The sequence below is a fragment of the Ranitomeya variabilis genome, chromosome 1, assembly GCF_051348905.1.
Source record: "Ranitomeya variabilis isolate aRanVar5 chromosome 1, aRanVar5.hap1, whole genome shotgun sequence".
NCBI lineage: Eukaryota > Metazoa > Chordata > Amphibia > Anura > Dendrobatidae > Ranitomeya > Ranitomeya variabilis.
The window spans coordinates 336,340,139-336,353,903 of NC_135232.1; the positions used below are offsets into that span (position 1 = coordinate 336,340,139).

General features: G+C 45.9%; 1 protein-coding gene across 1 annotated transcript in view; it reads left to right on the forward strand.

Moving 5' to 3' along the window:
* Positions 1-1,543: 1,543 nt before the first annotated feature.
* Positions 1,544-13,765, forward strand: part of HOMEZ (homeobox and leucine zipper encoding) — a 76,003-nt gene continuing 63,781 nt past the window's right edge. Inside the window, exon 1 of the mRNA XM_077299390.1 lies at positions 1,544-1,653. The gene's annotated coding sequence lies outside the window, so the exon portion shown is untranslated. The remainder of the gene's footprint in view (positions 1,654-13,765) is intronic.

Genomic DNA, 13,765 nt, shown 5'->3' on the forward strand with positions numbered 1-13,765 from the left:
ACGCTTGTAACCACGGTAAACATCGGGTTACTAAGCGCGGCCCTGCGCTTAGTAACCCGATGTTTACCCTGGTTACCAGCGAACGCATCGCTGGATTGCTGTCACACACAACGATCCAGCGATGACAGCGGGAGATCCAGCGACGAAAGAAAGTTTCAAACGATCTGCTACGACGTACGATTCTCAGCAGGGTCCCTGATCGCTGCTGCGTGTCAGACACTGCGATATCGTAACGATATCGCTAGAACGTCACGAATCGTACCGTCGTAGCGATCAAAATTGCACTGTGTGACAGTACCCTTAGTCTTAGGTCATTTGTAGAAGGGAGGGCACGTATAGGGCGATAGACAGAGATGAGAGAGGAGATATAGAGGAGATATAAGGCAATGCAGAACTGTGGAGGGCTTTGTGGGTGAGAGAGATGAGTTTATACTGGACCCTGTAGCGAATGGGTAGCCAGTGTAATGACTGGCACAAGATGGAGGCATTGGTGAAGCGGTTGGACAGAAATATGACCCTGGCTGCCGCATTCAAGATGGATTGGAGAGGAGAAAGTTTGGTAAGAGGGAGACCGATCAGAAGAGAGTTGCAGTAGTCCAGACGAGAATGAATAAGAGCGACAGTAAGAGTCTTACAGGTTCAAAGGTGAGAAAAGGTCGGATTCTGGAGATGTTTTTAAGATGCAGGTGACAAGAGCGAGTGATCGGATATAGGGAGTAAAGGAAAGATCGGAAATCAGAGTTACTGGTTAGGAGCCCACTCAAATGCTTCGCATCCCCCTGAACTGGACTCCTAATTACACCTCTGCGTGACCACATTTGAAATCTGCTGGCTCACCCAGCATCTTTGGTGTGGACCAAATCTTTACATCTAAGGCTACTTTCACACTAGCATCAGAACGGGGCCATCGCCATACGTCGGTCCGACGTACCGACGCACGTTGTGAACATAATGAACAACGGCGGCAGCGGATGCAGTTTTTCAACACATCCGCTGCCCCATTGTAATGTCCGGGGAGGAGGGGGCGGAGTTCCGGCCGCGCATGCGCGGTCGAAAATGGCGGACGCGACGCACAAAAAAAGTTACATGTAACTTTTTTTGTGCCGACGGTCCGCCAAAACACGATGCATCCGTCGCACGACGGATGCAACGTGTGGCCATACGACGCAAGGCATCGCTAATGCAAGCCTATGGGGAAAAAACGCATCCTGCAGGCAACTTTGCAGGATGCGTTTTTTCTCCAAAACGACGCATTGCGACAGACAGCAAGCGACGCTAGTGTGAAAGTACCCTAACCATCACAGGAATAGAGTTCAATTTCTGGCACACGGACAGACAATAAAGGAACTGTATAATTACTTCTACTTTATAGTAAGTTCTACTCTAGCCAATTCACTTTCCATAGACAATGAATTAATGTCGGCTGACCCTATTTAGTCAAATGTGATGTTGGCCAATCATTAGCTAACTTGTCACCCTTTTCTCTTATGCCATATGGCATACAAGGTCAGTTTTAATGCAGGATTGGTCTGTCACAGATGGCCTCTACATAAAGTTGGATATGGCAGGAAGATTTTCTGGATTTAAATATTAGAGGAATATGAAATTACTTGCTCAAGACTATCATGTAGAAGTATCCTCAGCAAGCATCTGGTGAGTCAGGTTTCCATGATGCCTCTAGACTTTGCTGACTGACTGTGTGGGATCACTGTGGAAAAGGAAACCAGCACAAGTCATATGTACTGGCTGCAGCAGCGGTTTTTTTGTTTGTTTTTTTTTAATCCCCCACAGCCCTTTTTTCATTGAAGAAATTCAATGGAACTGCAACAGCTGTGTACAAAGGAGTGGGGGTGGGACGGAGCCAGACCTTTTGTCACTGACCAACATTTCAGACGATCAGCATTACAATTGGATGTGCTAGTTTTCGCTGGCACAAGTTTTATTGCACCTCCTTTAACCCACCAGTGTTTTTTTTTTTGCACAGTTCCAAAATAACATAGAGAAAAGACTAAAAGAAAAGCAAATTACATCTGTCCGTCCTTTGTAGACATTGTCAGCTTCAGAAACATATATGTTAAACTGGAGACTGTCGAATCCGATAATGGTATGTGGTGAGCTGTTCTTGGGCACACTGGGGGACACAGACAGAAGAGGGCCCCTGTGTAAGAACAATATATGGGTCCTATACAGTTTAATAGCTTATCGAAATGAACAATTTCACCTACTTTGGAGATACAAATGGGCCACCTTACCTCTTAGGCCCCTGTGCTGCTGCACAGGTTTTAACAATGATATGTCCATCCCTGCATGAGCGTTTGTTGAGGGCAGCAAGGAGGCTCGGTGGCTAGCACTGTTTCTTTACAGCTTTAGGGCAAAATCCTACCAAAGGCAATATATCCATCACTCAGTCTAAACACATACTGATAAGGAATATATATTGTGAGACTCAAAGGAGGCAGTGATGGTAATTTATTTAACCCCTTAAGCACCGAGCCACATTTTTTAAATCTGACCAGTGTCACTTTTTGAGGTAATAATTCTGGAACGCTTCAATGTAGCCCACTGATTCTGAGAATGTTTTTTCGTGACATATTGTACTTCATGATAGTGGTAAAAAATGTGTTCAATATGACTTGCATTTATTTGTGAAAATAATGGAAATTTGGCAAAAATTTCGAAAATTTCACAATTTTCAAACTTTGAATTTTTATTCCCTGAAATCAAAGAGTTATGTCACACAAAATCTACTATATAATTGTCTAAGGGTAATTCCGTCTTTCTGTCTGTCTGTCGCGGTTATTTGTTCGCTGATTGCTCTCGGCAGCTGCCTGTCATGGCTGCCGCAACCAATCAGCGACGCGCACAGTCAGGAAGAAAATGGCCGCTCCTTACTCCCCGCACTCACTACCCGGCGCCCGCATACACCCCTCCGCTCAGCGCTCACACAGGGTTAATGGCAGCGGTAACGGACCGCGTTATGCCGGGGTGTAATGCAGTCCGTTACCGCTGCTATTAACCCTGTGTGACCAACTTTTTACTATTCATGCTGCCTATGCGGCATGAATAGTAAAACGAATGTTAAAAATAATTAAAAAAAACAAAAAAAACGTTATATAATCACCGTCCGTGGGCCCCTCAGATCCAGAACCGGCCTTTCCCGCTTGCGAGTTGCGACGCTCCGGTGACTGCTCCATGCTGCAATCTCGCGAGATGATGACGTTGCGGTCTCACGAGACCGGTACGTCATCATCTCGCGAGACCACAGCATGGAGCAGTCACCGGAGCGTTGCAAGCGAGAAAGGCCGGTTCTGGATCCGGAGGCTCCGTAAGGTGAGTATATAACTATTTTTTATTTTATTTCTTTTTTTTAACAGGAATATGATGCCCACATTGCTATATACTACGTGGGCTGGGCAATATACTACATGGGCTGGGCAATATACTACGTGGCTGGGCAATATACTACATGGGCTGGGCAATATACTACATGGCCTGTGCTATATACTACGTGGGCTGCGCAATATAGAACGTGGCTGGGCAATATACTACATTGGCTGGGCAATATACTATGTGGCTGAGCAATATACTACATGGCTGGGCAATATACTACGTGGCTGGGCAATATACTACGTGGCTGAGCAATATACTACATGGGCTGTGCTATATACGTGGGCTGCGCAATATACAACGTGGGCTGCGCAATATACTATGTGAGCTGCGCAATATACTACGTGGGCTGCGCAATATACTACGTGGGCTGCGCAATATACAACGTGGGCTGCGCAATATACAACGTGGGCTGTGCAATATACAACGTGGGCTGTGCAATATACTACGTGGGCTGTGCAATGTACTACGTGGGCTGCGCAATATACAACGTGGGCTGTGCAATGTACTGCGTTGGCTGTGCAATGTACTACGTGGGCTGCGCAATATACAATGTGGGCTGCGCAATGTACTGCGTTGGCTGCGCAATTTACTACGTGGGCTGCGCAATGTACTGCGTGGGCTGCGCAATGTACTGCGTGGGCTGCGCAATGTACTGCGTGGGCTGCGCAATGTACTGCGTGGGCTGCGCAATGTACTACGTGGGCTCTGCAATATAATACGTGGGCTGTGCTATACACTACGCATACATATTCTAGAATACCCGATGCGTTAGAATCGGGCCACCATCTAGTAGTTAATAAATAACATTTCCCACTTGTCTACTTTACATCAGCACAATTTTTTGAAACATCATTTTTTGTAGGACTTTAGAAGGGTTAAAAGTTGACCAGCGATTTCTCATTTTCACAACAAAATTTACAAAACCATTTTTTTTAAGGAACACATCACATTTGAAGTGACTTTGGGGGGCCTTTATGACAGAAATTACCCAAAAGTAACACCATTCTAAAACCTGCACCCATCAAAGCACATTCAAGAAGTTTATTAACCCTTCAGGCACTTCACAGGAATGTGTTGGGCTTACTGTTGGGGTTCCTCAAGGATCAGTCCTAGGCCCCCTCCTCTTCTCTTTGTATACTGCCCCTATTGGACAAACAATCAGTAGATTTGGTTTCCAGTACCATCTCTATGCTGATGACACCCAATTATACACCTCTTTTCCTGTTATCACGCTGACCTTTTTAGAAAACACCAGTGATTGTCTTACCGCTGTTTCTAACATCATGTCCTCCATCTATCTGAAACTGAACCTGTCAAAAACTGAACTCCTTGTGTTCTCTCCCTCTATTAACCTACCTTTGCCTGACATTGCCATCTCTGTGTGCGGTTCCACCATTACTCCAAAGCAACATGTCCGCTGCCTTGGGGTCATACTTGATTCGGAGCTTTCATTCACCCCCCACATCCGATCACTGGTTCGCTCCTCTTATCTGCATCTCAAAAACATTTCTAGAATTCGCCCTTTTCTTACTTTCGACTCTGCAAAAACTCTTACTGTTTCACTTATTCATTCTCGTCTGGACTATTGTAACTCTCTACTAATCGGCCTCCCTCTTACCAAACTCTCCCCGCTCCAATCTGTCCTGAATGCTGCTGCCAGGATCATATTCCTCACCAACCGTTACACCGATGCCTCTACCTTGTGCCAGTCATTACACTGGCTGCCCATCCACTCCAGAATCCAGTACAAAACTACTACCCTCATCCACAAAGCACTCCATGGCTCAGCACCACCCTACATCTCCTCTCTGGTCTCAGTCTACCAACCTACCCGTGCCCTCCGCTCCGCAAATGACCTCAGGTTAGCATCCTCAATAATCAGAACATCCCACTCCCGTCTCCAAGATTTTACACGTGCTGCGCCGACTCTTTGGAATGCACTACCTAAGCTAATACGATTAATCCCCAATCCCCACAGTTTTAAGCGCGCCTTAAAAACTAATTTGTTCAGATTGGCCTACCGCCTCAACGCATTAACCTAACTATCCCTGTGTGGCCCATTAAAAAAAAAAAAACATAATCGGGTTCCTCACATCATGTTCTCATACACTTCATGCAGTTAATAGCCTCTGTGTCTGTACTGCTACATACTTAGGCAGTTAACTGGTTCATGCAGCTTTACATGAACACCCGAGCCTTACACTATGGCTGGTCTGAATAACTAAGGCTACTTTCACACTAGTGTCGTACGACGCACGACGAATTGCGACGTACCGATGCTAGCAGTGAATGCGCCGCACAACGGGGGCAGCGGATGCTGTTTTTCAATGCATCCGCTGCCCCATTATGAGGTGCGGGGAGGCGGGGGCGGAGTTCCGGCCGCGCATGCGAGGTCGGAAAAGACGGTCTCGACGCACCAAAAAACGTTACATGCAACGTTTTTTGGTGGCGACGGACCGACGCAACCGTCGCACGACGGTTGCGACGTGTGGCAATGCGTCGTACTGCGTCGCTAATGCAAGTCTATGGAGAAAAAACGCATCCTGCAAGCACTTTTGCAGGATGCGTTTTTTCTACAAAACGACGCATAGCAACGTGCAGTGCATGACGCTAGTGTGAAAGTAGCCTAAAGCAATTGTTACCATCCACCTCTCGTGTCTCCCCTTTTCCTCATAGTTTGTAAGCTTGCGAGCAGGGCCCTCATTCCTCTTTGTATCTATTTTGAACTGTGATTTCTGTTATGCTGTAATGTCTATTGTCTGTACAAGTCCCCTCTATAATTTGTAAAGCGCTGCGGAATATGTTGGCGCTATATAAATAAAATTATTATTATTATGTGGAATTAATGGAACGTGGAAGGAAAAAAAATATAACATTTATCATATTTTTCGGATTATAACATGCACTTTTCCCCTCAAATTTGGGGGGAAAATGTTGGTGTCTTATAATTCTAATATACCTTACCGGCCACAGTGGAGCAGGGTCCCAGGGTCGCTGCTGGAGGAGGCAAGAGTGGCACGTTGCTGCAGGATGGGATGAGCGGGTGTGTGGAGGTGAAACACTGTGAGGCTGTGTGCACACGATGCGAAATTTGTGCGGATCCTCAGCGGATTTTTCTGCGCAGAAACGTTGCAGTCCCACACAGTGATTTACAGTACAATGTAAATCAATAGGGAAAAAACGCTGTGCTAATGGTGCAGAAAGATCCGCACTAAATCAGCTGCGGATTAAAAAGAAGTGCATGTCACTTATTTTGTGCGGAACTACAGCGTTTCTGCACCCTTCCATTATAGAAATCCACAGTGGTAAAAACCACAGAAAATCCATACACAATCCACATCAAAACTGCACAAAATCCGTGGCAAATCCGCGGAAATCTGCACCTGCGGTTTCTGCCAGGAGATGCGGATTTTGTGCGGAAAATTCTGCACCCCAATCCGCAACGTGTGCACATAGCCTGAGTGATCAGTGGTGTGGGGGCCCCGACGACATTTTGTGAAAGCCCGGGACGCCCGCTCTTTCATGGTTTACATTGTGATGGACTCCGGGAAAATTGCTCCTTGGAGCAGCGCATGCACAGATGGAGATCTCAGCACCAAGATCTTGGGAGATGAGATCTCAGCACCAAGATCTCCATCTGCGCATGCGCCGCCCCCAGCAAACATTTTCCCGGAGTCCACTGCTAAGTAAACCATGGAAGTATGGTGGCTCCGGGCTTTCACAATATGTCAGCGTAGCCCCCGCACCACCGAACACCCGCAGCATCACACATTTGAACACCCCTTTCTCCCAGTCCGGGGTCCGTAGCATCGCCCCACTCCTGCCTCCCCCAGCAGAAACCCTGGGATCCTGGTTCACCGCAGCCACCACTCCCGGTAAGCAATAAGATGCGTGGATTGTAAGAAGCACGACCATTTTATTAAAAAAAGGTTTTTTTCACTATTTTTCTCCTCAAAATTTGGGGTGGATCTATTAATCCAGTGCATCTTATAAACCGCAAAATAAGGTAATTTTTTTTTTCAAAAATTTTACTTTAGACAATTTTTTTTTTCATAAGGGTAACAGGAGAAACTGAACCTCAAAATATGTTGTGCAATTTCTCCTAAGTACGCCGATACCCCATATGTGCATGAAAACCACTGTTTGGGTGCAAGGTAGAGCTCGGAAGGGAAGGAGCACAATTTGACTTTTTGAACACAAAAATTGATAGAATCCAGAGTGGACACGATGACATATTTGGAGAGCCCCTGATGTGCCTAAACAATGGAAACTCCCCACTAGAGATGAGCGAATTTCTTTGGGTCCCCGCTTATTCGGCAAGCTATAGCGCTTGCTGAATAAGGCCGGTTTCACACGTCAGTGGCTCCGGTACGTGAGGTGACAGTTTCCTCACGTACCGGAGACACTGACACACGTAGACCCATAAAAATCAATGCATCTGTTCAGATGTCATTGATTTTTTGCGGACCGTGTCTCCGTGTGCCAAACACGGAGACATGTCAGTGTTCGTGGGAGCGCACGTTTTACACGGACCCAATAGAGTCAATGGGTCCGCGTAAAACACGGACCTCACACGGACATTCTCCGTCTGGGGTCCGTGTGCGTGCAGGAGACAGCGCTACAGTAAGCGCTGTCCCCCCCACATGGTGCTGAAGCCGGTATTCATATCTTCCCTGTAGCAGCGTTTGCTATAGAGAAAATATGAAGAATAGTGTTAAAAATAAAGATCCATGTGTCCGCCGCCCCCCCACCCCCTGTGCGCCCCCCCGCTGGTCAGAAAATACTTACCCGCTCCCTCGCTCCTTCCTGGTCTGGCCGCGCCTCCTACTGTATGCGGTCACGTGGGGCCGATCATTTACAATCATGAATAGTCGGCTCCGCCCCTATGGGAGGTGGAGCCACATATTCATGACTGTAAATGATCGGGCCCACGTGACCGCATGCAGGAGAAGCCGCGGCCAGACCAGGAAGGAGCGAGGGAGCGGGTAAGTATTTTCTGACCAGCGGGGGGGCGCACAGGGGGTGGGGGGGCGGCGGACACCTAAATCTTTATTTTTAACACTATTCTTCATATTTTCTCTGCAGCAAACGCTACTGCAGAGAGGATATGAATCGCAGCTTCAGCAGCTTCAGCACCATGCAGAGTGGGTACCACACGCTCCGTGTGGTACCCACTCGCCATACGGGCGGCACACGTGTGCCGCTCGTATGGCCTCCGTGAGTTCCCAGGCACACGGACACGGATAACTCCGGTACCGATTTATTCCGGTACCGGAATTATCTGGACGTGTGGGACAGCCCTAAGCTGCAGAGGGAACCCGGATAGATGGAGCGGGCCGGCTGATCGGTGCCGCAGCTGCATGTGTCACGGTGGTGTCATTGTCACAGCACATGCATGCAGAGCCCAACAAACAGGCTCTCCATGCATGTGTTGTGACAGTGACACATGCAGCCGCGGAGCCGAACAGCTGATCAGCCAGTGCGCTCCATGTATCCGGGTACCCTCTGCAGCTAATTCGGCAAGCACTATAGCTTGCCGAATAAGCAGGGACCCAAAGAAATTTGCTCAACTCTACTCCCCTCAAGTGAACTCATTTTGGAAATTACATCCTTAAGGAATGTATCTAGATGTGTATTGAGCACCTTCAACCCACGGGTGCTTCACAGAAGTTTATAATATAGAGCCGTGAAAATAAAAAAAAATCACTTTTCCCACAAAAAAATTATTTTAGCCCCAAATTTTTTATTTTTACAGGGGTAACAGGAGAAAATGGACCTCAAAATTTGTTGTGAAATTTCTCCTGAGTACGCCGATATCCCAAATGTGGTCAAAAACGACTTTTGAGGCACAGTGCAAAGCTCGGAGTGGAAGAAGTGCCATATTAGAGTTCAGATTTTGCAGGAATGGTTTGAGGGTGCCATATCACATTGGCAGAGCCCCTGAAGTGCCAGAACAGCAGAAACCCCCCATAAGTGAGGTCATTTTACAAATTACACCTCTCATTAAATTCATCTAAGGGAGCAGTGAGCATGTTAACACCACAGATGTGTCACAGAAATTTATTCTATTGGGCGGTGAAGAAAGAATAATTAAATTTTTAGAGCAATAAAATGTTGTTTTAGCCTCAAATTTTTAATTTATAGAGTGCTAATAGAAAAAATGGACCTCTCAGTTTGTTGTGCAATTTCTCTTGATTGCGCCAAAACCCTGAATGTAATCGGGAATTACTTTTGAGGCACAGTACAAAGCTCAGAAGGCAAGGAGCACCATACTACAGTGCAGATTTCACGGTTATGGTTTGCGAGTGCCATCACCCACTGGGAGAGCTCCTGAGGTGCCAGAACAGCAGAACCATAAGTGACCTCATTTTACAAACTACACCTACACCTCTCAATAAATTCATCTAGGGGTGCAGTGATCACATTTACACCACAGGTGGATTACAGAATTTTACACCATTGGGCAGTGAAGAAAGAATAATTACATTTTTGTCACAACATTGTTTTGGCCCCTGATTTTACATTTTTACAAGGAGAAATAGGTAAAAATGGCAGCAAAATTTGTCACACAATTTCTGCTGAACGTAGAAATACTACATATGTGGCTGTACAATATTGCTTAGCCACACGGCGAGACTCGGAAGGGACAGAGCGCTATTTGCCTCCTGGAGTACAGATTTTCCTAGAAGAATTTGTGGACTCCATATACAGAACCACTAAGTGCTAGAATAGCAGAATCCTCAATGAAGTGACCCCATTTTGGAAATTATACCCCTGCCAAACATGTGGATGCTAAATGTTTTTTAGGCACACTGTGGGGCTCAGACGGGAGGGGGGCATTTGAATTTGGGAGTGTAGAATTTGCTGGATTTTTTTGGGGGGGGCCAGGAGCCATAGCGCTTTTCCAGAGTTTTTGCAGTACCAGTAATGTGGAAACCCCCTATATTTCCATTAACAGATGATGGATCTGAGTGGGGACTTGCTTTTCTGTGGATTGAGCTGAAGCTTTAACTGGAAACATTTTACATAACATTTGGGATCACATTTATCCTGCGCCCTACTCTAAGCACTTGCATGAGGGTTTCTATCTAAATGTCTGAATTAGGGGATTCATATGAAACCCCCGAAGGATCCATTCACTATAATGAGGCAGCAGAATTACTCTGGACTCCGTCTGACCTCTTTTCAGCGATGTGCTTCTTCTCAGAGGTGCACAAAACTGTGGTGGACCGCACTTTTATGCACTCCTAAAAAGACAGACACCACTGGATCACAGGGCCGACGGCGTCCACTATGTCTCCATCTGCCTCATTATAGGGTATCTTCCGCTAGAGGTACCGTTTGAATCACTTATTTCAAATATACCCCAGTGTACGTGCTCAGTGTAGAGCGCAGAATAAATATGAGCTGAGCCTTACTATGATCTCTGGGAGGCAGAATGAACAAATCAACAGCAGGAGAAGAATTAGTTTTATTTATTTTTTACACTGTTCCTTGTGCTATACAAGTGATTAGATAACTTTATTCTTTGGGCTGGTGCAATTACAGAGATACCAGATTTATATTGTTTTTTTATACTTGGCTACTGTTACACTAAAATACGCTTTCTTTTTGCAAAAACTAGTTTTTGAATTGCCATTTTTTGAGAGCTATGATTTTTCCATATTTCTGCTGATAGTTATGTGAAGGCTTGTTTTTTGTGAGACGAGTTGATATTTTTATTGGTGCTATGTTAGGGCACAACATTTTTTGATCGCTTTCTATTCTGATTTTTAGGAGGCAGACTGAACAATAGCCAGCAATTCAGGATTTTTTTTTTTGGTGGAGGGGGTAATGCCGTTTTGCATTTTGTACAAGTGTTTTATTCTTCGGGTCAGTACGATTACAGTGATTAAGATTAAGAAAATTAAGAGACCACCGCAAAAGCAGTGTGCGCGTATCTGAGGTCTGTTAGCTATGTGTATGTGTTTATATAAACATCTGTTGTCCTAATACACACGTTACACACAGCACATGTATCAAATAAGCTTTTGTTGTGCAGCATGTGTGTGCCATGTACATGTGTGCATAAGTTTGTGCCTTGTACACGTGTGTGCCATGTACGTGTGTGTCCCATGTACGTATGTGTGTGCCATTTACGTGTGTCCCATGTACGTATGTGTACAAGCGTGTGCCATGTATGTGTTCCATGTATGTGTACATGTGTGCCATATCCGTATGTGTATGTGCTATATACGAGGGTCCCATGTATGTGTGCAAGCGTGTGCCATGTACATATGTACGTGTACCTCATGTACAAGTGTGTGCATATACAAGTGTGCGCCATGCACGTGTGTGCATAAGTCTGTGCCATGTATGTGTGTGCGCTTATGTCAGTGCCATGTACGTGTGTGTCTGTGCCATGTATGTGTGTGCATAAGTCCGTGTCATGTACGTATGTGTACAAGTGTGTGCCATGTACCTGTGTGCTATGTATGTGTGTGCCATGTACATGTGTGTTTTTAAATATGTGCCATGTACAGTACAGACCAAAAGTTTGGACACTCCTCATTGAAAGGGAAGGTGCCATCAAAAAATTTTTTTTTACAGCAATTGTAAAAATGTAAAGAATTAATGTTTACATTTTCTTAAAAAATATTATCATTTGTTTATAATTTAGTAAAATATGAAAAATAATTTGAAAAGTTTTGGAATTTCCACTTTTAAAGACTAGGAGGAGCAGCTGCTGAAATTTCAGAAAAACCTAGTGTACAACTAGCTCACATTACAGCACTGCAGTAATTATGGGCGGAGTCTGCTGACGTGTGTGATGTCTCCTCTCCTTCCCTTCTGGGTGTCTGCTAAGGGATAAGAGAGGATGATATTCAGGAACCCAGTGAGCAGCCATTTTGTTGGTGACTGCAGAGTAAGGCTGCCGTCACACTATCAGTATTTGGTCAGTATTTTACATCAGTATTTGTAAGCCAAAACCAGGAGTGGAACAATTAGAGGAAAAGTATAATAGAAACATATGCACAACTTCTGCATTTATCACCCACTCCTGGTTTTGGCTTACAGAAACTGAGGTAAAATACTGACCAAATACTGCTAGCGTGACGGCAGCCTTAGGCTACTTTCACACTAGCGTTGTTTGCAATACGTTGCAATGCGTTGTTCAGGAGAAAAAACGCATCCTGCAAAGTTGTCTGCAGGATGCGTTTTTTCCCCATAGACTAACATTACCGACGCATTGCGACGTATTGCCACACGTCGCAACCGTCGTGCGACGGTTGCATCGTGTTTTGGCGGACCGCCGCCACAAAAAAGTTACATGTAACTTTTTTTGTGCGTCGAGTCCGCCATTTTCGACCGCACATGCGCGGCCGAAAGTCCGCCCCCTCCTCCCCGGACTTTGCAATGGGGCAGCGGAAGCGTCGTAAAACTGCTTCCGCTGCCCACGTCGGGCATTTCTTTCACAGCATGTGTCGGTACGTCGGCCCGACGCACTGCGACGGGCCCGTCCTGACGCTAGTGTGAAAGCAGCATTATACTGACAAGTAGACAGTCACCGAGGATGGCAGGCAGCAAGGATTCTGGGAGATATATGGTGGAGGGAGCAGGTTGACAGCAGCACAGAGTATTTCAGGAGAGCAGTGTGCTGGTCTATGGGGGGGCACCATGTTCAGTGCGCGGAGCAGCCAGGGATTTACATAGAGCGCTGTCTTTTATACACATGGATAGACCGTCTGCTTGTCTGGTCCACAGAAATCCAGGAAACATTTCTGCGGATTGATGGCCTGTTCTGATCCAGACTTTGCATGCAAAGACCCCATTCCCCTCCTCAGATCCTGTCTTCTCCATCCTGTCCTGGCGATGTGTGAAAGAGAGGCGACAAGCGCAGTCCGGGGTGACGCTGGGAAGGAAATGTAGCCATATAGTAATGATAAAAATGAGACCCCTCTCTTCAGCTGCCTCACCAGCCCTCCCCTGACTGCACCTAACCGGAGGTCATGCTGCCCCCTCTATTACCCCAGACCCGTGTGCAGGTGCTCAGCCAGAACCACCATAGAATGGGTCCGCTTTCTGAAGATAATACTGCCATAGTGTTCTCACATAATACCGCCATATATATCACACACAATACTATCAAATAGATCACACAATACTGTCATACAGTTCTCACATAATACCACCATATAGATCACACATAATACCGCCAGTGTTCTCACATACCGCCATATAGATCACACAAAATACTGCCATAGTGTTCTCACATAATACCGCCATATAGATCACACATAATGCTGCCAGTGTTCTCACATAATACCGCCATATAGATCACACACAATACCACCATATAATTCTCACAATACTGATCAAGCATAATACCACCATA